This window comes from Pleurodeles waltl, chromosome 11, assembly GCF_031143425.1.
Source record: "Pleurodeles waltl isolate 20211129_DDA chromosome 11, aPleWal1.hap1.20221129, whole genome shotgun sequence".
NCBI classification, from domain to species: domain Eukaryota; kingdom Metazoa; phylum Chordata; class Amphibia; order Caudata; family Salamandridae; genus Pleurodeles; species Pleurodeles waltl.
This window is the reverse complement of record NC_090450.1, coordinates 335,025,121-335,048,430: the sequence shown is the minus strand read 5'-3', so window position 1 is coordinate 335,048,430 and position 23,310 is coordinate 335,025,121.

Sequence of the window (23,310 nt, the reverse complement as noted above, 5' to 3'; positions counted from 1 at the left end):
CCGGGTACAAGGAGCCCATTGTAGTCAGCTGCATATCGCGGAGGCACAGGCGCACATTATCCTCCCCCGTGACAGGCAGCCCGGTCTGGTCTAGCAGTGGCTTGGAGGGCACATACAGAGTTGAAGCTCCAGTACAACGAAAAAGCGCCTGCCAAGCCAAGGTCATGCACGCCACTTTGACTATGCTCATTCATGGCTGATGCAGGGGAAAAAATAATGCCATGGAGAGTTTACGTGGCCAAATACAGTTGTGGTCAAGGGCAGTGTGTGGCAGGTAATAAATAGGATGACTCCAGAAGTGAGCAAACTGCACCTGGGCACAATATAGTTCCAAGTCCGGAGCTGCCAGGCCACCCAGTGCAAACGGATGGGTTAGCATGCCCCATGAGATTCTGGACTGCCTACCCACCAGACCAGAGATAATAATAACGAGCAGAGCATCCTTTTAAAAAAAGATGTGGGAGGCACGGAGATATTAATGAATAAATATAAAAATGTAGGCAGGACCACCTTCTTGACGATCGCGATACACCCCGTAAACGAGAGGGGGAGAGAGCGCTAAGGCACGATCCTGTCCTCCAGCCAGGAGATCGCCCTACCATAGTTTGCAGTCCCGAGATCATTCACCTCTCTACACAGCCAGACCCCCAGGTAGCGCACTGGCTCTGTTGCCCAGTGAAGCGGGCACTCCGAGGCATGCGGGGCTGTGGCGTCCGTCATTGGAAAAATAACAGGTTTCACCCAGCTTATTATACTGCCTGAAAGCTGCCTGAACCTTATGAACTCTAGTATAATAGGATCTAGATTATTGTGTGGGTCCTGCGCATACAAGGTGACGTCATCGGCGTACATCGTTACCAAAATGGGGTGCTGCCGGAAGGCCAGTCCCCATTATTATGATGCTGTCGCAATCATGCGGCTAGAGGCTCCATTAGTACTGCAAAAAGCAATGGCAAGAGGGGGTCAGCTCTACTGGGTGCCCCTAGATATTGGGAAGGATTCAATGATACACCCATTGATTCTCAATCTAGCAGTTGGATTCAAATAGAGTAGTCAGATCAATTGAATAAACCTGGGGCTTAGACCCAAGAGGGCTAGAAACATGAACAGGAAGGGCCATGCAAGGGAGTTAAATGCCTTAGCAGCATCTAAAAATATCGCCACAGCACGACTTTCTGGGTCCACCAACTGGGCCATTGCAAAAAAGGTACGAAAGTTGTACGCGGTAGAGCGGCCAGGTACGAACCCCGACTAGTCCGGCAACACAATGGTAGGGGCCAGAGGCTGTAGAGAGAGAGATGCAATCAGCCTCTCCAAAATCTTGTTGTCCACATTTATTAATGACAGCAGTCTATAGAAATTGCAAAACTAGGATCTTTCCTGGGGTTTTATACAGTGACAATGAGCACCTCTCGAAGCGAGGTGGGAGAGTGCCACCCTCTAGGGATTCTAAAAACATATCAAGCAAGTGCGGCATCAGTAGCTCTACACATTCCTTATAAAAGGTTGCCGTAAGCCCATCAGGTCCCAGCGCCTTATTACTCGGGAGCCCCTGTATCATCCGAATTACATCTTACTCCGAGAATGGGGAGTCTAGGTACTGCCTGTGCCTGTCCACTAGCCATTCAAGGCTGATCATATTGAAGTATTCAGTGTAACGCTCAGGGTCTGCATCATTTGTCAAGGAATACAAAGAGGAATACAAATCCTTCATAATGTGTTGGACCTCAGCTGTCCCCGTGTGCAGTGCCCCCGCCCACCTGTCGTCCCTGAACTCCACAATATAATTGCTGGCCCAAGGTATACACAGCAACAAGGCAAACGCCTTACTGGCACGTTCTCCCTCGCTGTAGCCCCTCAGTCATCTCATTCCCCAAAAACAGACTTCACATTGCACTGCCTCATCATACTGTGACATCTTGCCCCTGGCCTCCACTAGCAGGGCACTGTCTAGGGACTCGTAAAAGCAACAGTCCAGAGTTGCAAGCTGACCCTCCTGCTAAACCAACTTGCGATGAAGCACCCAGAGCATGCCACGCTGCTTTAATATACATATTCCCCAGATGACCACTTTAAAAGCTTCCTAGAGCATCCTGGGAGAGGGCACCAAACCCTTGTTATGGGCAAAATAGTCAACGATATCCTCCCGCATCTCCACCTTGAATACCTGATCACGCAAAGCGCCCAGGGTAGACGCCAAGTGAAGGTCTGCCTTACACTTCCAGGAAGCTGCAGCTCCAAAAACACCAGAGAATGGTCTGATAGTGTTCACAGCAGATGCCTAACCTCCGCTGTCCAGAGCTCCACGTCTTTAGTGCCAAGCCACAAGTAAATGCGGGTCCAACTATTATGCACCGTGTTGATGCCGGTTCCTTCCATAAGCGTATCATGCTAAGCATGCCAAATATCAACTAGGGCATGCTCCGTCATTATAGCGTTCAGCACTTTCGCTGCAACTGGGTGTGGGAGGAGCACACCACTACCATGGTCCACAGCTGGATCAAGCTCCACTTTAAAGTTGCCTCCCCCAAAGTAGCATCCCAGAGCCAAGCGTGCCTGCTAAGCTCCAGACCTCAGTGAAAAATTCTGGGTCATGCACATTAGGGTCGTGTACCAATAGCAGCTGAATTGGGCAATCAAAAAGCACTCCTGCGATCATAACATAGCGCCCCTCCAGTTAGCAAATCACCGCCCTGGTACGCCATGGTAACCCCTTGCGGATAATGATCGCCACACCGCAAACATAGCAAGAATACGCACCCGTGTGACACTCCCCCATCCAACCCAAATGTAGCCGCAACTTGGACTCCGCAGCCAAGTGGACCTCCTCCAGCATACAAATATCTATGTCATGGCGGCACAGGTATGCCAACGTCAAACGCATTTTGCGCATATCATTCAGCTCCTTTATGTTCCAGGGCAAACAACATAACTTTGAGTCGTCCATGAATGCAGGGAGGGGATAGGGAAAGTACAAGGAAAACTCAACAACATTAAAACCTGTGTTCAATATTAAACATACCACCCACCACCCACGTCAGCCCCTCAAATGGGCCTGACAACCTACTCTCACCCAAGTTATCCCCACAAACAGCCCCTAGTACTGGTTGGCCCAACAGTAACCATGGACTCACCACTGGGGTGCAGAAGAGGCCAGCAACCCCCTTCCCAGCATAGGGAGGGGTAGGCAGGAGACAATGAAGATGTAAAAAAAAAAGAACCATCAATGCCGCCAGTCATACTGCATAACAGTCAGGGATGGGGGCCAACCAACTAATTAGTATACAACCAGTATAGTCTGTACTTTATCTATAATTTAGCAGGTGCACTATAATGGGTCAGGCTGGAGTCCCCGGCAGAGGCCGCGGGCAGAGAGATCTATGCGCCCGCCCCACCACCAGCACCGAGGACAGTGCACCAGAGAAAAGTGACTTCAGCATGTCCTCCACACACTCCTCCATAAGTCCATGTCTGTGGATTGAGGGATACCTAGGATTGTTCTATCTCAAGCGAGTCTCGAGGTCCTTGTTTTTATTGTGAATCATCTCGAGCACACGCTCCATCTGTAGAAGTCACTCGTCGGAAGCATGGCGCCCATTCTTTAAGTCAGAAGTGCGGGTCTCCACGTGATCAAGCCGTGTATCATGGTCATCTACTCTATTGTTTAGCCGATCCATGCAATCAGTGAGATGGTCTAACTTAGCCTCAATGCCAACAAGGCTTTGCTTGAGATCCAAGAACATAGCCTTGATCGACGAAGATTCCGTTGCGTCCTCGTCCGAAGCCACTCTACTAGTGTACTCAGACTTTTTCCTGCCTTCAAATGTGAGTTTTGTTTGTGTGTGGCTAGTTTTCCCCATGCTGGCAATCTCCAAACCTAGCCGGCCACACTGTAGGTAATCTGATATTCAAGATCAGAGCCCCCACACTCCCAGTGAATCTTCACTTTGCTGTCTCTCACATCCAGCATAAAAGCGCCATACAGTGTACCCGATTATTGCGGCAGATGAGGGCAGCTGTGTGAATGCCCTCTCCCTCCTGCTTAGCAGATCTGAATTCCTCACTGCCATCTGAAACTGGCTCTGAGTCTCCCACATGCGCTCTCGATTCATCAGGCCGCAGAACACTCAGCGCTCCCCACGATGGTCCTCCCTCCTCCAGGTACAAGCAGTTCAGGCCTGCGCACCACCTCACGCCCAGATGTTACACTCCACCCGAGCCGTGGGTGTATTCAGGCCACAGAAGGAGTCCAGCGCAGTTCTGCACTATATCCCTTTGCGCGTCTCTCAGCAGGCTGCCTGGGAGCACGGCCCTCCACAGCACTCTGCACTTCGGCGGCAGGAGGCCACCACCCCCTAGCATTCCTCTAGGTTCCTCCTTGCTGTTAGGGCCTTAACCCAGATGGGCACTAATCTAGGCAGCGCCCCCCTCCAAGGCTGCAGCAGAAGCCGCCCTCCTCTCAATCTGGCCCGGCGTGCTGCTCCACATGCTACGCGACCAGAGCAGCAACCGCCACGTTTTCCGGGCACTCTTGTCTTTCTCGATCAACAGCAGGGGGGCCAACCCAGAGCCTCCCAGGCCAACAACTCCACAGCTGCGGGGCATATATGCTCCAACCATAGCAACCAGCAGGGCGGCCCCTGGAGGCAGGGCAGTCCCTACTCTGTAGGCCCCAAGACTGCAACCAGCCCCGCGGCCTGCTGCCTTCCGTACCCTCTGGGCTGCCAATCAACAGGAGGGCCGACTCCACGTTGGTGCTGCAGTACCTCAAAGCATGGTGCTTCAGCATGTTCAGGACAGCGGATGGTTCTCGGGGTCAGGAGAAATGCAGGATTTATTTTCCCGTCCACCAGACCCTCACACAGTGGCAGCCTTCTTGCGGTTCGACCTAGTCATGCCCCCACAACAAAATTCTTGGAAGACCCTCAAAACCTAATTCAAGAGCCAGCAACTTGCTTGTATAGAGCGCTATCTGGGTAGGATGCACCTTATACCGATGGAAACTAATAAAAGCAAACCACCCTTAGCTCTGCCTACCTGTGAAGGTTCTGATAATACCAAAAAAGAGGTATATCTGTCTAAACAAAAGATATGCTCTGGTTCCCAAGTCTTTTGCAATCCCACAACATCAGATTCTCAATTTTTTTCTAGCCAAGCATAATTTTCTCTTTTACTACCCAGCCCAGTAATATTTCAGCTGCAAATTTTAAGAAGAGGTAATTACTTCTTTGGAACCTCAATAAAGGGCTTAATCTAGCTCTTTGGAGGGGGGGCATCTTGAAACTGCTCTGGGTCAATCGCTACATTACAAATACCCCAAAGGCTGAAATTTGTTCCTCAGTTCTAGTGGCACTAAAAACCTCTTTTAAAAGAGTCTAATCACCACCTATTATGGGGAAACGCATGCTTGTGGGCCCGTGACTTTTGCACCAAGGCAGAAGGATAAAGGAAGACCAATGGGAGGACTTGAATGCTGAACCCACCCTCCTGCAGTCTTGTGAAGGATCAGTCCCCTGTGTATATCCAGCTGCCTAAAATTCAGCACAATACAATCCCCCTCGAATACTTTTTGCCTGGGCCCTAGCCAACCCACTCGTCTGGCCATGATAATACTTTCACAATCGTGACCAGGTACACTCCCCTTTGAAAAGCACCAATGTTTAGCTTTCTGAATGTGTTCACGTAGTTTGCCCCTAGGGTCAAGAGAGGAACATTCACCAAAATAGCCACAAAAAGGGTAGAGTATGGGGGAGATGAAGCCTGGGAGCTAGGACCCGGTGTTGCCCACCAGTGCGAGTCATGGGTGCCCCTATCCCACGACTGCTATCCTAAGTGGCTGGTGTATCTATCACAGACGGATGCTGCTGAAGTGGGGTGGTCAAAGTATGTCCCTCAACCTGGCCAGCTCCTGCTTTCCCACGTTTGGTATTAGCATTGTTCCCTTCTTCATGAGAAGGTTGCGTAGTATGCGATGTGGACTGTACCAAAGATTAGGGGACTCTCTGTTTTCCCCCTGGCTATTTGGGTGCTTCAGCAGCAGGACCAGGCTGATTTTAAATGTCAGGGTGTGTTACCTCCCCCTTCAAGTGGCGAACAATGTGACTGGTGTGGAGACTCCAAGTGTGACTCAATCAGATCCAAGCGAGATCTAATAGGACCTAGTTTGGCCTCTATTGCCGACTCAAGCCGCTTCAAGATTTCCTCCTGATCAGAGGTCCCAAAGTTGAGGGAGCTTTCACCTTTCTTTGTCTGCGTTTTTTACTTCCCATAGCGAGTCCCTCGTTTCTTTCACTTTGGGGCCGGTTCCACAGAAGATACAGCGCTCTCCGTCCTCAAGGGTGTCAAAGAGGGACTCCTGCTAGCTTCGGCAGAGACAGTATGATGTGTAGGTAATAAGCTGCGGGAGGCTAAAACAACTCCATTTCCTTTGGTGGGATCCTCTTCTATCTGACTACCCACACCAGCACAAGTTAAACCAGGACAGTGTGCCCCTTTCTCCAAGCTATCCGCACGGCCCAGTGATAACCTTTGTTCAGCCAGGTCAATTTCATTGGTCAACACCCCAGTGATCCACTCTAACAAGGTATTCTTGTGGCTTTATATGGTGACACAGAACCTCCAATGACGCAAGTTAAAAGCAGAGAGAAAATACAAAATCTTCACCACTTTGTCATCAGATGGGGTTAAGGCCAGATATTCTGTGTCGGGGGTGCGCACAGCTTCGTACAGCCCCGGACGGATGCAGACGGACCCCCTCTTGACGGGGTCTTCATCCGGGCTTCCGTGTGGCCTGTGCAGCAGGGAACAAGTGACTGTAATGTAGCACCCAACTGGTGCAGATTAGAAGCCTCCGCCTCCTCAGACACTCTGGGGCATGCAGTCCTCTCTTCACTTGTCCTGTCAGTGGGTTGGCCTCTCTTAGACATCCTTTACTGAACAATGTGACTTCCCTCGATCTATTGGATCACAGTACATAATCGTCACCAGTGTAATAAAGCTGCCACACACTGCAGGTGTAAATAAGTGGTGAGCAGCGGTGGTTCCTTGCAATGGGGTACGGGCCCCAGAACCCTTGGTGCCCCCATAACTGAGCAAATAGTGCGTTCTGTGCACGCAAAGAAGAATGGTACCCTAAACCCATCTAAGAAGCAAACTCAGTCATGTATTTCGAGACTCAAACAGATGGTGAACCTATATTTTCAAAATCTATACTAACTGAATTGCAAATCTGTGTTATGCAGTGCGAGTCCAAAGACTGAACCGCTAACTCAGATTCAAAAGCAATGAAATATCTACCATAAACGATCAACCGCTTCTCAATTTATGTGAATAGGTGACAACAAAAAACACATCAATGTAACCTGCACTTGTAATAATCACATTGGTATCTTCAGTCAGGACACATTTAAACATCTACCCCATGAATTAAAACAGAAAGACAGTTCACTTTTGTTGTCTTATTCATCCGGCCACAATGCAATGGCATCTCACACCCAAATTTGTAATGCTAAGACTCAGGCAGAGTGGCACATGTGATTCTTATGGAGAAGGAAAAGTCGTTGTATTGATTGTTGTGTATGAAAGGTACCCTACTCAATTTTAAACAAGCAGTTGCAAATACAACGGGTCAGGCCTTGGCGGGGGCAGGGTGTTTTCTTGACATCCATATCTCTAGAATTGATACAGTACATAAAAGTATTAATTCTGAAATTTACTAAAATATTAAGTATAACACTTAATTATAACTACCTTTATACATATGCAATGTTGAGATTACAGACATGGTGCAGAATAAACACACAGCCATAATTAACAACTTTACGAAATGGCAACTCCGGCAGCAGGAGGTGGTACACAACAAACAGGTTCCTCATCACTGGAAGGTGCCTTGCCTATTCTGAATAAGAAAGGCTATTTTAATAATTAGGTGTAAGCAAGATCACTGGAGTTTTGGGGCACAGTAGGGCCAAATTATGCACTGAGTTGACTGAATTATGCAGCAAGTTAAGCAATCAATCAATCACAAGATTTATAAAGCGCACTACTCACCCGTTAGGGTCTCAAGGCGCTGGGGGGGGAAGCTACTGTTTGAAAAGCCATGTCTTTAGGTGTTTCCTGAAAGTTAAGAGGTCTTGGGTCTGGCGAAAGTGGAGCGGTAGGGAGTTCCAGGTCTTGGCGGCCAGGTGGGAGAAGGATCTTCCTCCGGCGGTGGTGTGGCGGATGCAGGGAACGGAGGTGAGGGTGAGGCTGGCTGAGCGAAGGTTGCGGGTGGGGGTGTGGAAGGTGAGTCTTTTGTTGAGGTAGGTTGGGCCTGTGTTGTGGAGGGCCTTGTGTGCGTGGACGAGGAGTTTGGTGGTGATCCTCTTTGGTATTGGTAGCCAGTGTAAGTCTCTGAGGTTGGGGGTGATGTGGTGGCGGCGTGGGACGTCCAGAATGAGTCGGGCAGATGCGTTCTGGATTCTTTGCAGCTTTGTTTGGAGTTTGGTTCTTGTTCCTGCATATAGGGCGTTTCCGTAGTCCAGTCGGCTGCTGACCAGGGCGTGGGTGACAGTTTTCCTGGTTTCAACGGGAATCCACTTGAAGATTTTTCGGAGCATGCGGAGGGTGTTGTAGCAAGAAGAGGAGATGGCGTTGACCTGCTGAGTCATGCTGAGTGTGGAACCCAGGATGAATCCCAGGTTATGTGCGTGGGTGGTGGGAGGTGGTGCGGATCCTACGGAGGTGGGCCACCAGGAGTCGTTCCATGCTGAGGGCTTGGCTCCGAAGATGTGGATCTGTGTCTTGTCTGTGTTTAATTTGAGGCGGCTTGCTTTCATCTAGCTGCCGATGGCTTGGAGTCCTTTGTGGAGGTTGTTTTTTGCAGCTGTAGGGTCTTTTGTGAGGGAGAGGATTAGCTGAGTATCGTCTGCGTAGGTAATTATGTTGATGTGGTGTGTTCGTGCAATGTTGGCGAGTGGGGCCATGTACACGTTGAAGAGTGTGGGGCTGAGAAATGAGCCTTAGGGGACGCCACAGATGATACGGGAGGCTTCTGATATGAATGGTGGAAGGCGGACTCTCTGGGTACTGCCTGAAAGAAATGATGAGATCCAGTTGAGTGCTTTGTGCGGATTCCGGCGTTATGAAGGCGCGTGCGGAAAGTGTGATGACAAACCGTGTCGAAGGCTGCGCAGAGGTCCAGGAGGATGAGTTCTACTGTTTCTCCTTCGTCGAGCATGGTCCTGATGTCGTCTGTGGAAGCAATGAGTGCGGTTTCGGTGCTGTGGTGTTTGCGGAATCCGGATTGGGAGGTGTCGAGAGCCTTGTTGTCTTCCAGGAATCGGGATAGTTGGCTGTTCACAATTTTTTCGATTACTTTGGCTGGGAACGGGAGGAGGGAGATTGGTCGGTAGTTCTTTGGGTCTTCTGGGTCTGCCTTGGGTTTTTTCAGCAGGGCGTTGACTTCTGCGTGCTTCCAGCTTTCTGGGAAGGTGGCTGACTTTAAGGAGCTGTTGATGGTGTTGCAGAGGTGGGGAGCGATGATGATATTTGCATTATTGAAGATGTGGGCAGGGGTCCGATGGTGATCCGGAGTGGATGGAGGCCATGGTGTTGGCAGTGTCTTCTTTGTGGACAGGGGTCCAGGTGTGAAGGATTGGGGGATTGGGTTTGTGGGTTTTTGTAGTCAGCTGGTGGGTCTGGGGGTTGAAGCTGTTGTGGATTTCTTCTATCTTTCAACAGAAGTGGGTTGCGAGTGAGTTGCAGAACTCCTGTGATGGCAGGGGTTTGTTGGAGCAAGTCTTGGGAGTGGAGAGCTCTTTGATGATGCCGAAGAGCTCTTTACTGTGGTGAGCGCTGGTGTCAATGCAGTTTTTAAAGTGGGTCCTTTTGGTGGTGCGGATCAGTTGGTGATGTTTGCGTATGGCATCCTTGAATGCGATGTGGTTGGAGTTGGTAGGTTCGCGTCGCCAGGTTTTTTCCATTCTGCGGCATAGCCGTTTGGATTCCTGTAGGTCTGGGGTGAACCATCTGGCCTTGATTCTGTGGAGCGTGTTTGTTTTTTTTTTGAGCGGTGCAAGGGTGTTGGCGCAGTCCTCGATCCAGCGATTCAGGGTGGTGGCGGCTGTGTTGGGGTCCGTGGTCTCGGGGGGTGGGTCCTGGGCGAGTGTGGAAATCAGTTGATCCGTTGATATTTTTCTCCAGTTGCGTCGGGGGGGTTGTGTGCGGTGGTGGTGGGTGACTGGCTTCAGGTAGGAGAAGTGGATGCATCGGTGGTCTGTCCAGCTGAGTTCGGTGGTGTGGCTGATATAGATGTGGTTGCTGGCTGAGAAGACGGGGTCGAGTGTGTGGCCTGTGGAGTGGGTGGGTGAGCTTAGGAGTTGTCTGAGGCCCAGGTTGGGGAGGTTGTCCAGCAGGTTGGTGGTGTTGGTGTCGTTGTTTTCTAGGTGGAAGTTCAGATCGCTGAGGAGGATGTACTCTGTGGAGTCGAGGGCGTTGGTGCTGATGATGTCGGTGATGGCTTCGCAGAAATGAATGCGGGGCCTGGGGGTCTATAGGATGACGCAGGATAATGCGGCACCTTGTATGGCTTTGTTTATTTACTATTTTGTCATTTTAACAACGTTTTTTTGCTGAAATTTGTAAATTAACCAGCAGATGATTGTGTGGCAAGTGTTCTTAAACTACATTAATAAATAAAAAAAACAGTGACTGCAGAATGCATAATTCCAGTGGCCCTCGGTAAGTTCTTGGGAGGCAAACATAGAAGGCAACAGGACCACACTTGCAGGGCTGCCATACTCTGTGTACCTCAGTAGGCAAAGGCTCATCACAGGGTTATACATAGCACTGTGGGCAGACATGCATACTCCACGTCACAGCCTTAGAGAAGTTTGGGCAGCTGATGTCTGCACCCCTATATTTGATGCAGACTGGGTAAAAATACTGGCTGGCGTTCCCTGAATTTCTTGCAATGCTCGTTTTAAGTTGATCAATATCTATTATATTTACATGGTATACCTCACTCCTGAGAGGATCAGCAAACTCTATCATGGAGGCTGCTTGTGGTGCCCCAGGTGTGGCCTGGTGGAAGCAGATATGTATCATTTGGTGTGGAGCTGCCCCCATCTGGTGGGATTTTGGTCTGAGGTAATTGCACTTGTAAATTAGATTACGGAACACAATTTACCCATTTCCCCTGCAGCCTGACTACTGGACATGTTTCCTAGACCAGCTAAGCATAGGGTTAATCAAATCACACTTAATTCGAAAAGTTCCAGGGGCCCACAGTTCTCCAAATGGAGGATGGACTTGTTGAGATGGGTGGATTATGACAGCCCATCCCTACTTCCAGCGGTTATACATGGGTCGTACACTGGAGGTATCGCTGACCTGGGAAACCATGTTGGAAGAATTTCATTTTGAGGGGGTGTTAGAAATGGGATCTCTAGTTGGCAGTGACATAGACCCACCCTAACTAGGGACCACCACTCTATTCAGGGTAAGTCAAATACACACTAAAATATAACCTGTGCTCACCCTTTGGTAGCTTGGCACAGAGAAGTCAGGCTTATCTAAAGAGGCAATGTCTAAAGTATTTGTGCAGCAACACACACACACACACAAACACACAGTAACACAATGAAAACACCATAAAATAGGTGTTTTTAAACATAGACAATAATTGTATAAATAAATGAAGACTAAAACAACAAAAATCCAATGAGTAGAAGTTGAGTTATGAATTTTAGAAGAATATGTGTAAAAATAGCACTTAGAAACAAATATCACTGTAGAGGTTACTTGATGTCACGCTGGACCAGGGCAAAGTTAACAGTTCAAGCTGACCGCGATGGAGCGCAGGCTGGGCACAGGAGCCATGCAGGCCTGGGTAACAGAGTACCTCAATCCTGGTTGCAAGCACAAGATGTGTGGTTGATGCATCGGTAGATGCGTCAATGTCATTCCCGCAGTCGAGGGATGCACGGATTTTTTACATGCAATAATGATGATGCATTAGTTTCCAAAGCTGAACGTCAAAGCTGTGATGCGTTGATTCCAAAGTCGATGCCCTGGGTTTCATGCTTTTGAAGGGATGCATCGATCTTCTTTTAGGGATGGCAGTGACGCAGTGGTTCCAGTGCTGCGTCAATGCTGTTGCACCGTGTGGCACTTCCAGTAGGCACGGAATGCATTGGTCAATCCAGCAGTTCTGGAGGTGCAGCTTGGCACCAAGTCTGATGGACCAGTTTTACTCCCACAACAGGGTCGATGGGGCGGTTGCTGCTTTCAGCAGGCAGGAGATGTGCCAATTTCACTGGTGCAAGTATCTGGGCCCACTTCCAGTGAACCAGGCACAGGACCAGGGGTAGAGACTTTGATATCCCAGAGTCTCTAGCAACATGAGGCAAGCCAACAAAACAAAACTATTTACTAATTTTATTAAAAATATAAGAAAAAAAATAAATGGGACTAAAGTAGGGTACTCGAAGATTGCAAACATACATGCTGCTATTAAGCTCCAATGTATAGTTCACGATGTAAAGATACAACTAAAGAGGATGAATTAATTTAGGCTCCTGGTGGCTATTTACATGCATTTTTATACTGATGAAAGCTGTAACAGCACTAAAATTCAGTTTTTAAACTGATCTTGGCTCCATTTTGAGGCTGAGCTGTTGCGAAATTATTTTGAGTAAAATAATGGATTAGAAAACAAACTGAGTGTATACCTAGGAATTGAACCAGAAACATAATGAGTAAGAGCCTTGGAAGTTGGCCTGGAGTAATGGCAAAAAATCATACCTAGGTAATAAAAGTGGTGCTGGAACATTTTTCAAACTGGGGGTACTGCAATTGGTGGTATATCACCGAAGCCTTAGTGGTTGTGAAAAATTGAAGCACCACACAAAGTAGCATACATGAGCCACACACATTCCGGAAGAGGGTGGTATGTAGTCAGTGGGGTATTTTGGAGCACACTGTTTCAAATATATATTACTAGAGCATGGTGTAGTAGGACACTCTTATCAATAGACATCCCATTTTCCATTGAAATAGCCACCAAATTTAGATAGACATACAATTTTACTTATAAAACTATCTAGCGCAAAATCAATAATGTATGGGAATCGTTTTTATGGCAAATGTTTATCTTTTTCACAAAATCAAGTAAAGTACCCTAATTAATTTTGATCCTATTGAAATATTTGCTTCCATCAAACTTCAGAATTAGAAAAAAAATGTGCTTCATCAGTGCTCTCCTGGCTGCTGATATACTTTGAAATATTTGTGCAGTTCACTTACAATTTGAAATTGGCTGTGTTAGAAAAAGATTAACATCCTACAGCCTTTTCATTGACGCTGCACCCCAGCAAGATTCACAAATAGTTCACTTTGCAAAATCATCTCACTTTGCAGTCAGAGAAAGAAGAGTAAAACATTAATCTTCATGCTAAGAGAATAGTCAGCAATTGTCATTAGGCCTGACACGTCCACTGTCTTTGAATGCACTGCAAAAGCGACAAAATATAAACAAACTTTAAAGGCATTTATATTGCTCATTCCCCTTTTGAACTCCAACATTGTTATTTTAGAGATGTGCCCCCCCCCAAGCACCCCTACTTTCAGCACCCATTGATCATAACGTCTAAAAATAAGGATATAGATGATTAATTATTTTGGATTTTTAATGGATGTAAGGAAATGCCAGTTTTTGCATGTTCAACCTCACATTTTTGGACTAATGCTGCTGTTTTGTTGACTCTGAGACTGCACTAAGGCCTGCCAACCAGATCTCAATGCCAATGTTCTAACACTATACATATTGCATGTTGAATTTGATACACCCAGTAGGCAAGACTGACTTACTTATAAGTCCCTAGTATATGGTACCCAGAATACCCAGGACAGGCAGAGTGTCCACTCAGAGCTGCAGCACTGTTTGTGCCAACTGTGTATGACAAAGCACAAAATGCCCTCTAGCCTGCCACTGTAAACTGGGAGGACAGTGCTTACACTGTCAGTCCAACTTTGCTATTCACTCCAATGGCAAAACCACCCTATCCCTCAACACCATATGTAAGTCTTCCCTAAGGAAGGCCTATAAAGTCCAAAGGCAGGGAGCTGTATTTTGTTAAGTAAGACATATACTTTTCATAACAACAACACTTCCAAATTGTTGTTTTGCTGTGGATAAAGTTAGTAGCCCAATGGCTAACACAGGGTATCTATTTGGCATGCCACCTCGGTTAACTTCTGAATGGGACTACCAAACTGGGCCATGTAAGATATCAAATTAATTGTGTCATTAAACTGGCCCTGATGCGCAGGTTTAAGAGTAAGCAACTTTTACAACATTGTGACTCTGTCCCCGGGCTAGCCCAGCAGCTTCACAAAGGTCCTGCCATACAGACAGGTTTCTGGCCACATGGGGATGCCTGTGAATGACTCCCCAACACAAGAACAAAGGCAGTGCCACAGAGAGAGATGTCACTTCTTCCCCCAAGATGGCCACCTAAGGGTATTAGCCCAAAAGGTGAGCTTCAAAGGTGAAGACGCCTTTGTGAGGGAAGTAGCACCAACACCCCTGAGCAAGATGTCTTTTGGTCCTGCAGAAAAAGTGGAGACATAACCAATGAGGGAAAACTCACCCCCAAGCTTGGGTACGTAGCCCTCTGGTAGCTACACCTCTAAGATGGGCTACCAAGCTCCTAACAACTGAGGAAGGGTTGTTCCATCTTGAAAGGGTCAAGAATGTGGCACTCTGGGATAGCCAGATGCCACACATCACAGGAACTTCATCACTAGCTAGGACGGGACCCGTTAGCCCATTGGCTAGTGACTGTGAGGTCCCCTCAGGGCACTCTCCTGGAATAAATATGGCACCCGTGGCACTCTGTCCCTCAGATGACGCTGGGATCGGAGAGAGGACAAAAGAAAGTCCTGAACGTGTACAAAGAGAGGCTGTATGCTTGGGAGGACTGCATCTGTTGCACTTTGGAGTAGCAAAGTTTGGACATTGCCTATGGCTTTTGGCTTGGGGAAAATTTTATTCCTGACATCCAACAACAGCAGTGACACCAAGGATCAGCTGGATGATCTCCTGGGACCAGCTCCAGGGACATAAGAGCTGAAGTTGCCCAATTCTCTATTTGGTAGCCATCGCAGATGTTTTGCAGCTACCAGTCGCTGGGCACACAAGAGGACAAATCAGAGATAGCCAAAAGTCGCACATGAGCCTGCCTAATCTGGGAGTGCTATCAGAATCTGCCCCAATCTAATGATTTCACCCCAACTCTGGTGCAGACTGACCAGTAGCCCAGCATCGGCTTACCTGCTACTGCAACGTAGAGGACTTCAAGGGACTCCGATCTTGTGGCCAAGTTTTCCCCACTTCACCCATGGATCAAGTAGCACCCACAAAGATACACACTCTTCGACCGCACCACAACTGGAGCATTCTTTGAGCATCTTTTGCCTTAATCCTTTAGCATCAGGACCACTCCATTGTCATCTATGATGGTTCTGCTGTAAAGTTTGGATTTTGCCTAAAAAAATGCTCTGGTGGCCTGATAACTGCCCAAAGTGTCCACTGTGGCCCTCTAAACCTCTGTCCTTCTGGAATTGTTCACCAAACCCAGGCCGGAGAAGTGAAACTAACTCTTTCAAACCTTTCAAATGTTTCGAAAGTTTTTGTTTACTAATGCTTGTTTGGGGTTGGATTTAAAAGTAATAATATCTTTAAAAATCTACATCTTTAGGACCCTCCAGTGGATTTTGTTCATCAAGGTCTCTAAAGATTCATAAAAATATAATATGTTTTTATAAATTGGTGTCTTCTTTTTCTTAGTGTGTTTTTGCTTTCTTATTCGGTTGTTTGATGCTGTTAAATGTTTTGCAATGTGTTCCTTTACTAAGCCTTACTGCTCGCAGTCACAGCTACTCACTGTTGAGCTAAGGGTTCGGTAAACATACTGATTAGACCGAAGATGGTGATTGTGAATGTACTACATGATAGGACTCCATAGTCATATCATATAGTACACCCAAATCCTCACATTGGTGCCATGCGGTAGGATCCAGAACTTGTGCCTAGCTGTAACACATAATTAATAAGTCAGTGACCACTGAAGGAAATTATCCAAGTCAACATTAATAAAAAGTTTCTGAGACAACCAAGTTCTGTTACAAGGCATCTGCTTCTCAAGAAGAAAAGGTTTTAAAGTTTGCAGAAAGGTCTTGCCAAGAGTCCTCAAAGATGGAGAGCAAGCGAGTCGACTTGGCCACCTTGCCCACATGGAGGATCAATGAGCTAAGAGCACTCTGCAAAGAGAGAATTTTTTTCTAGGCATTTCTGCCAAGAAGGAGGAGCTGGAGAAAGCCTTAAGAGCCTACAAGGAAGCTAGAAGGAACCAGGCTCAACTAGTGGATGATATCACCCCTGAGAGTGGTGATTAAGAGGAAGGCAGCATCCATTCTGACCCAAAGAAGGAACCTGAGAGTTTGGTACCCTCCATGAGATCAAGAAACAACTACCTGTCTGGGAGGGAAAGGACCTCCACACTGGTGAGGGGACCAAGAAACCTAAAGGCTCAGCTTAGCCTCTTAGATAACCAAGAGAGGAAACTACCCCTGGAGGAGAGAAGATTGGCCCTGGAGGAGAAGAGGATCAAGATAGGGATCAAACCCCAAGGACATGGTTGCAGCAGTAAAGAGGCAGGAGTAACTGCAGAAGTTGCCTACGATCCTAGGTTGACAATGAGAATTACAATGACATTTGTAGAGGGGTAACATTGATAAATTAGAGAATTCTTAGAATGAATAGGGTGGGTACACACAATTTGGGGTCCTTACTGTGGGCTCTCATTCCAAATGTAGAGTCTTACACGCACATGAAGGATGCACTCATTGAGCTTTTTAGTCTCACCCTTGAAGAGGTTAGGCATACATTTAGAAGCATGCAGAAGGGAGCAACACAGGCCTGGGTTGAATTTGTTGATGCCTCTCTGAAGTCATTTGATGGCTGGATTACGGGTAACAAAGTGGATACCTATGAGGACTTGTACAATTTAATGGGTAAAGAGCTCATACTAACCAATTGCTCCTCAGAGAAGTTACACCAGCATCTGGTGGATACCATGTTATCTAGCCTTAGAGAGCTGGGAAAGATAGCTGATGAGTGGGTACGCACTAAGATACCCAAAAAGTCCTCAGGTGGTGAACAAAAAAACGAAGACAGGCTTCTCTTCAGGGAAAAGAAAAGGCCACATTTAAAAAGTCAGAAAAACCCAGAGTCCCCAAAAGAAGCCCAAAGGGGGAGCCTAGAGCCACATTTCAGCCAAAGGGAAGGAGTTATCAGAGAAAGAATTTTGACCTTGAAAGGATTAGTTGTGTGATTTGACTCTAGATTGCCAGGGCACAAAAGGGGTGATTCTGCATGCACCAAAAAGTCACCCACTGGAGACACTCCCAAGGTGATAGCCAGTGTAGGGATTGGGGTGGAAGTTATCCCTGGGGCTTCCAGACGTACACTGAAGCCACATTAGATTCCGTTGGTGGTGAGGAAGGAGAATCATTGGGCCACTGGCCTGCCAGTACGGTAAAGTACCAGAAGTGGATAAAAAGCAATGGGATAGAAGTTCAGGCCTTGAGGGATACAGGTGCCAGCATAACCATGTTGATGGCCAAGTTGGTTTCCCCAAGCCAAATCTTACCGTCTGAGGTGCATGAGATAGTCAATTCTGACAATGTGACAAAGTTCCATCCCATAGCTGTGGTAGACTTTGAGTAAGGAGAGGTTACTGGCCTTAACAAAGTAGCTGTATCACCTGCCATCCCAGTGGAGTGTCGTCCCTCAGCCCGACCCTCTTCAATGTCTACATGGCCCCGCTCGCTGACATCGCCCGATCCCACAACCTCAACACCATCTCATACGCCGACGACATCCAGCTGATCCTCTCCCTCACCAAGGACTCCGCCAAGCCCAACCTCCACGAAGGTATGAAGGCTATCGCTGAATGGATGAAGAGCAGCTGCCTCAAACTCAATTCCAACAAGACCGAAGTCCTCATCTTCGGCTCCACCCCCTCCGCATGGAATGACTCCTGTTGGCCTGCCACTCTCGGAGCCATTCCGACTCCCACCGACCATGCACGCAACCTAGGATTCATCTTGGGCTCCTCATTATCCATGACCCAGCAAGTCAATGCCATCTCCTCCTCCTGCTTCAACACACTCCGCATACTCCGAAAGATCTACAAATGGATACCCACTGAAACCAGAAGAACAGTCACCTAAGCCCTTGTAAGCAGCAAACTGGACTATGGCAATGCCCTCTACGCAGGAACCACGGCCAAACTCCAGAAGAGGCTGCAACGTTTCCAGAACGCCTCTGCTCGCCTCATCCTGGACATCCCCCACCACTGCCACGTCACAGACCACCTGAGATACCTGCACTGGCTCCCAGTCAACAAGAGAATCACATTCAAACTCCTCACCCACTCTCACAAAGCACTGCACAACACCGGACCAGAATACCTCAACAGACAGCCCTCCTTATACAACAGACCTGACATCTCCGCTCCGCCGACCTCGCCCTCGCAACCGTACTACGTGTCCACAGAACTAGACCTGGAGGTAGATCATTCTCGCACCTTGCCGCCAAAACTTGCCACCCACCTGCGCCAGACCACAGACCTCCTTACCTTCAGGACACTTCTCAAGACCTGGCTGTTTGAGCAGTAGCAGCACCTCCCCTCCCTTCTCACCCCCATCAGCGCCTTGAGACCCTCATGGGCGAGTAGTGCGCTTTACAAATTCCTGATTGATTGATTGATTATTGAGCAATTACCTTGAAACTTCTGCCTGGGTGGAGAGAAGGACTCTGTCTGGCATGACAAGGCTTCTGCAAAACGTCTACCAAGCTAGAAGGAGCCTGTGACGGCCTGTTGCTACAGTAAGCGGACCTGCCATGTCTGGAGGAGGAAAACGGCACTGCCACTTCCGACCCGGAAGTGCAGTGCGTTACAACCAATCCCCTTGTACATCCGGGTGCAGAGGAGCAGGGGAAGCAGATGCGCGCCATTCTCCGGTGTAAAAAAGGAGGAAGGATCAGATGAGGGGGAGAAGACGGAAGAGAGGTGTACACGGAGCAGGAGATCGGGAGAAGACAAAGAAGACAACCAAGGAAGCAAAGGAAACGCCACTGCAGACTGCCAAGCAGAAGCCCCTGCCGGAGACTGGGAGTCCCAAACCTGCGGTGCGGGAGGCGCCCAGCTCAAGCTCCAGCCACGCTTGGGGAAAAGCATGGCCCCATCAGGTGCGTGGCTAGCCTAAATCTGGGGGGAGGGACGGGAGTACGGGTAGAGGGAAAGAATAGTGTTTTCTTGCTTGGTTGGGGGTGGTGTGACTACACGAGTACAGAAGAAGGGACACAGTCTATGGTTGACTAATTTTGGCTTGTAGGAAGCACGGAGGTCTATATAGGGATAAACCATCCGACCAAAGGAACAGGGGAAAGAAGCAGGACAAGGGGAAAATAACCAGAGAGGTTATATGGTCTAAGCGTTATTGACAAGATCGATAATGGAATAGATAAAAGCCACCCGTGGGTAAGAGGGAATAGGGGAGACCTACGGGCACCAGACAGACACCCTAAAGAAGAGAAGCGGGTGAATAGGGAAGAACAGGGAAAGAGGACTAGGAAAACCTGTATAAAGAAACCAAAAGCACACCAAAGAAGAGATAACGAAAGAAGAGAGAAAGAGAAGGAGGCAGCCAGAACAGACAACAGAAGGGTCAAAGGAGAGCCAGACAGAGATTAAGAGAGGAGCAAAAAAATAAAGGGAGGAAAGAAAATAAAAATAGGAAAAAGTAAAACATAGTAAAGGACAGACCACTTACCTTTATCTATTTCGCTCTTGTCCCCACATGCACCTCCTGGGAGCCCTGTAACGAGAAGACGAAGAGAAGAATTAAAGAGACATTTATCGTATATGCGGGAAAAACAGAAGTGCGTGGAACAATCCTTAGATCTAATAAAATTCACCATACCATCTGACCACTGGCTACTTGTCCTCATTGCGCCGCCCTGCTACAGAGCTTATCCCTCAAGGAAAGGGCCTGGTCTCTGAAGAAGAGGGTGCTACCCTGAGAGGGTTGCCAGACTTGGCAGATCATCATGGAGCAGCTGGTCCCCCAACAGTGGACTTGAGCCAGTCACAGAAGACTTGTGCCATTCTTGAGGTCCTGAGACAGTTGGCTGTCAAAAAGGAGGAAGGTGATGTCAGTGGTACCCATTAGGTAAACTGGAAGGAGGGAATTTTGTACAGTGCAGCATGGGACCCCAAACCACAGGCAATCAGGAGAGTGGCGGTCTCCGAGCAATACATAGAGTTCCTCTTTAACCTGGCCCATGACATCCCCTCAGCTGGACATTTGGGACAAACCAAAACTTGGGACAGGTTGTTCAAACATTTCTATTGGATCCAGATGTCTGAGAAGGTCAAGGAGTTTTGTGGCTCCTATGTCACCTGTCATATCCACAGCAAGGGGGGTAGCAAGCCAAAGGCTCCCCTGATACCACTTACTGTGGTGGGGACTCCCTTTAAGAGGGTGGGGATTAATATTGTTGTCCCCTAGACCCATCTACTACCTCTGGGTATAGGTTAATTTTGGTGGTTGCAGACCATGCCACTAGAAATCCTGAACCAATTCCTCTTAGAGCAGTTTCTGTTACTACAGAAGCGACAGCCCCAAAATGTATTTTCACTCCAGGGTTTCCCTAAGGAGGTCATAACAGATAGAGGTACAAATTTCATAGCTGCCTATCTGAAAGCAATGTGGGATGGCTGTGGGGGGATTTGTAAGTTCACCACACCATACCATCCACAAGGTAATGGCCTTGTTGAAAGATTTAACAAGATCATGAAAATGCCTAATGTTTGCCTACAGGGATGTTCCTTAGATGGGAGTAGGTTTCAGCCCTTTTGAGTTGCTGTTTGGTCACCCTGTCAGGAATCTTTTAAGATTGGTTAGAGAAGGTTGGGAGAGACCTCTGAAGGAGCCCAAACATGACATCCTGGATTATGTACTAGGCCTTCGCTCCAGAATGGCTGAGTATATGAAAAAGGCAAACAGAAACTTCGAGGCCAGGCAGGAGCTTGTAAAGCACTGCTATGACCAAAAGTCTGCTATGGTTGAGTACCAACCTGGACAATTGGTGTGGATGTTAGGCTCTGTGGCACCCAGAGCTCTTAAAGACAAATGGACTGGGCCTTACCCTATCTTGGAAAAGAAGGGAGAGGTCACAAACTTGGTGGACTTAGGTACTCCAAGGAATCTTCATAGGGTGATACATGTGAATAGGCTTACGTGGCATCATGACAATCACCTGGTCCACATCAAGGAAGTGTTTCAAGCCCTTCAACAGGCAGGGCTGACTATCAAGGCAAGCAGATGCTAGATAGGGCAAGGGTCTCTAGTGTACCTGGGCCACCAAGTAGGAGGAGGCCATTTAAAACCTCTCCAACTCAAGATCCAGACAGTTCTGGACTGGAGAGCTCCAAAGACTCAGACTCAGGTCAGAGCCTTCTTGGGATTGGCTAGCTACAATAGGTTTGTACAAGGTTATGGTACCAAAGTGGCACCTTTGATAGAGTTAACCTCCAAAGAGCAGCCAAAGAAAGTCATATGGACTGACGCCTGTCAGTAGGTATTTGACACCCTTAGGCTCTGAGTTCAACACCTGTTCTAAAGGCAGCTGGCTTTAGCAAAGAATTTGTTGTCCACACAGATGCTTCATAACATGGGATTGAGACAGGTCTGTCACAGCTAAATAACCAGGGTCAAGATCAACCAGTTGCCTTTATCAGCAGGCAACTCCTCCCCAGATAGTAGCAATGGAGTGCCATTGAGAGGGAAGCCTTTGCTGTGGTTGGGAACCTGAAGACGCCAAGGTCCTACTTGTTTGGGACTCACTTCAAAGTTTAAACTGACCACAGACCTCTTAGATGGTTGATGCAGATGGGAGGAGAGAACCCCAAGTTGTTGAGGTGGTCCATTTCCCTGCAGGGTATGGACATGACTGTGGAACGGAGACCTAGAGCTGACCATGCCAATGTAGATAGCCTTTCCAGGTTGTTCCACTAAGCTGATGTGAACTACCAGTATAATGGCTAAGTTGCTAATGACCTTTTGTCTGGAAGGGAGCCGTTTATGGAAATGCATCTTTTTGCAAGTTCACCCCCACATTTCTGGACTGACACTGCAGGTTTTTTGATTCTGAGAGTGCACTTGGGCCTGCTAACCAGATCTCAGTGCCAGTGTTCTGACCCTATACAAATTGTATGTTGAATTGGATACATTCAATTGGCAAGGACTGACTTACTTATAAATCCCTAGTATATGGTACCCAGGGCATTTAAGGCAGCATGTTCACACAGGGTTGCAGCACAGTTTGTGTCTCCTGTGTATGACAAAGTACAAAATGGCCCCCAGCCTCCCACTGCAGACTGGAAGAACAGTGGTGTTCACTGCCAGTTCGACTTTGCCATTCACTCCAATGACAAGGTCATCCTATCCCTTAACACTATGGGGGTCATTATGACCCTGGCACTGCCCAGTAGATTAGGAGTCCCACCATAGAAAAGCTAGTGGGATGGGGGACTCATGCGGCCCCTTGGGACCCCTGCACTGCCCATGCTCTTGGCATGGGCAGTGCCCGGGCCCCTATGCACAGCCCCATCACGCATTCCACTGCCCGAATTACGGGCAGTGGAATGAACGACAGGTGCTGCTGCACCCGCTGCACCGCCACACTGCCACCGGCTCCATTAGGAGCTGACTGCAATGTTAAGGCCCTCTTCCCCACTGTGCCGGCTGGTGGAAACACTGTTTCCGCCCAGCGGGGAACTCAAAATAGGGCTGGCGGGGTTCCGGCCGCCCGTGTGGCCTGATGGCAGAATTATATTGAGAAGGCCTATAGAGCTCTGTGGCAGGGAGCTGTATTTTGTTAAGTAAGATATATATTTTTGATATGTCTTAAAAGCAATGCTTCGAAAGGGTTGTTTTGCAGTGGATAAAGTTAGTAGCCCCATTGGCTAACACAGAGATCCCGGATGGCATCCCAACTCGGCTAACTTCTGAGTAGGGCTACCTAACTGGGTCATATAGGGTATCAAATTAATCATGGCATTAAATGCGACTTGCTGGTTAAGTTGACATTTATGTCACTTTTAAAGTTAAGCAACTTTTAGGAAGTTGCCACTGACCAGATCTCAGTGCCAGTGTTCTGACCCTATACCAATTGCCTGTCGAATTGGAAACACCCAA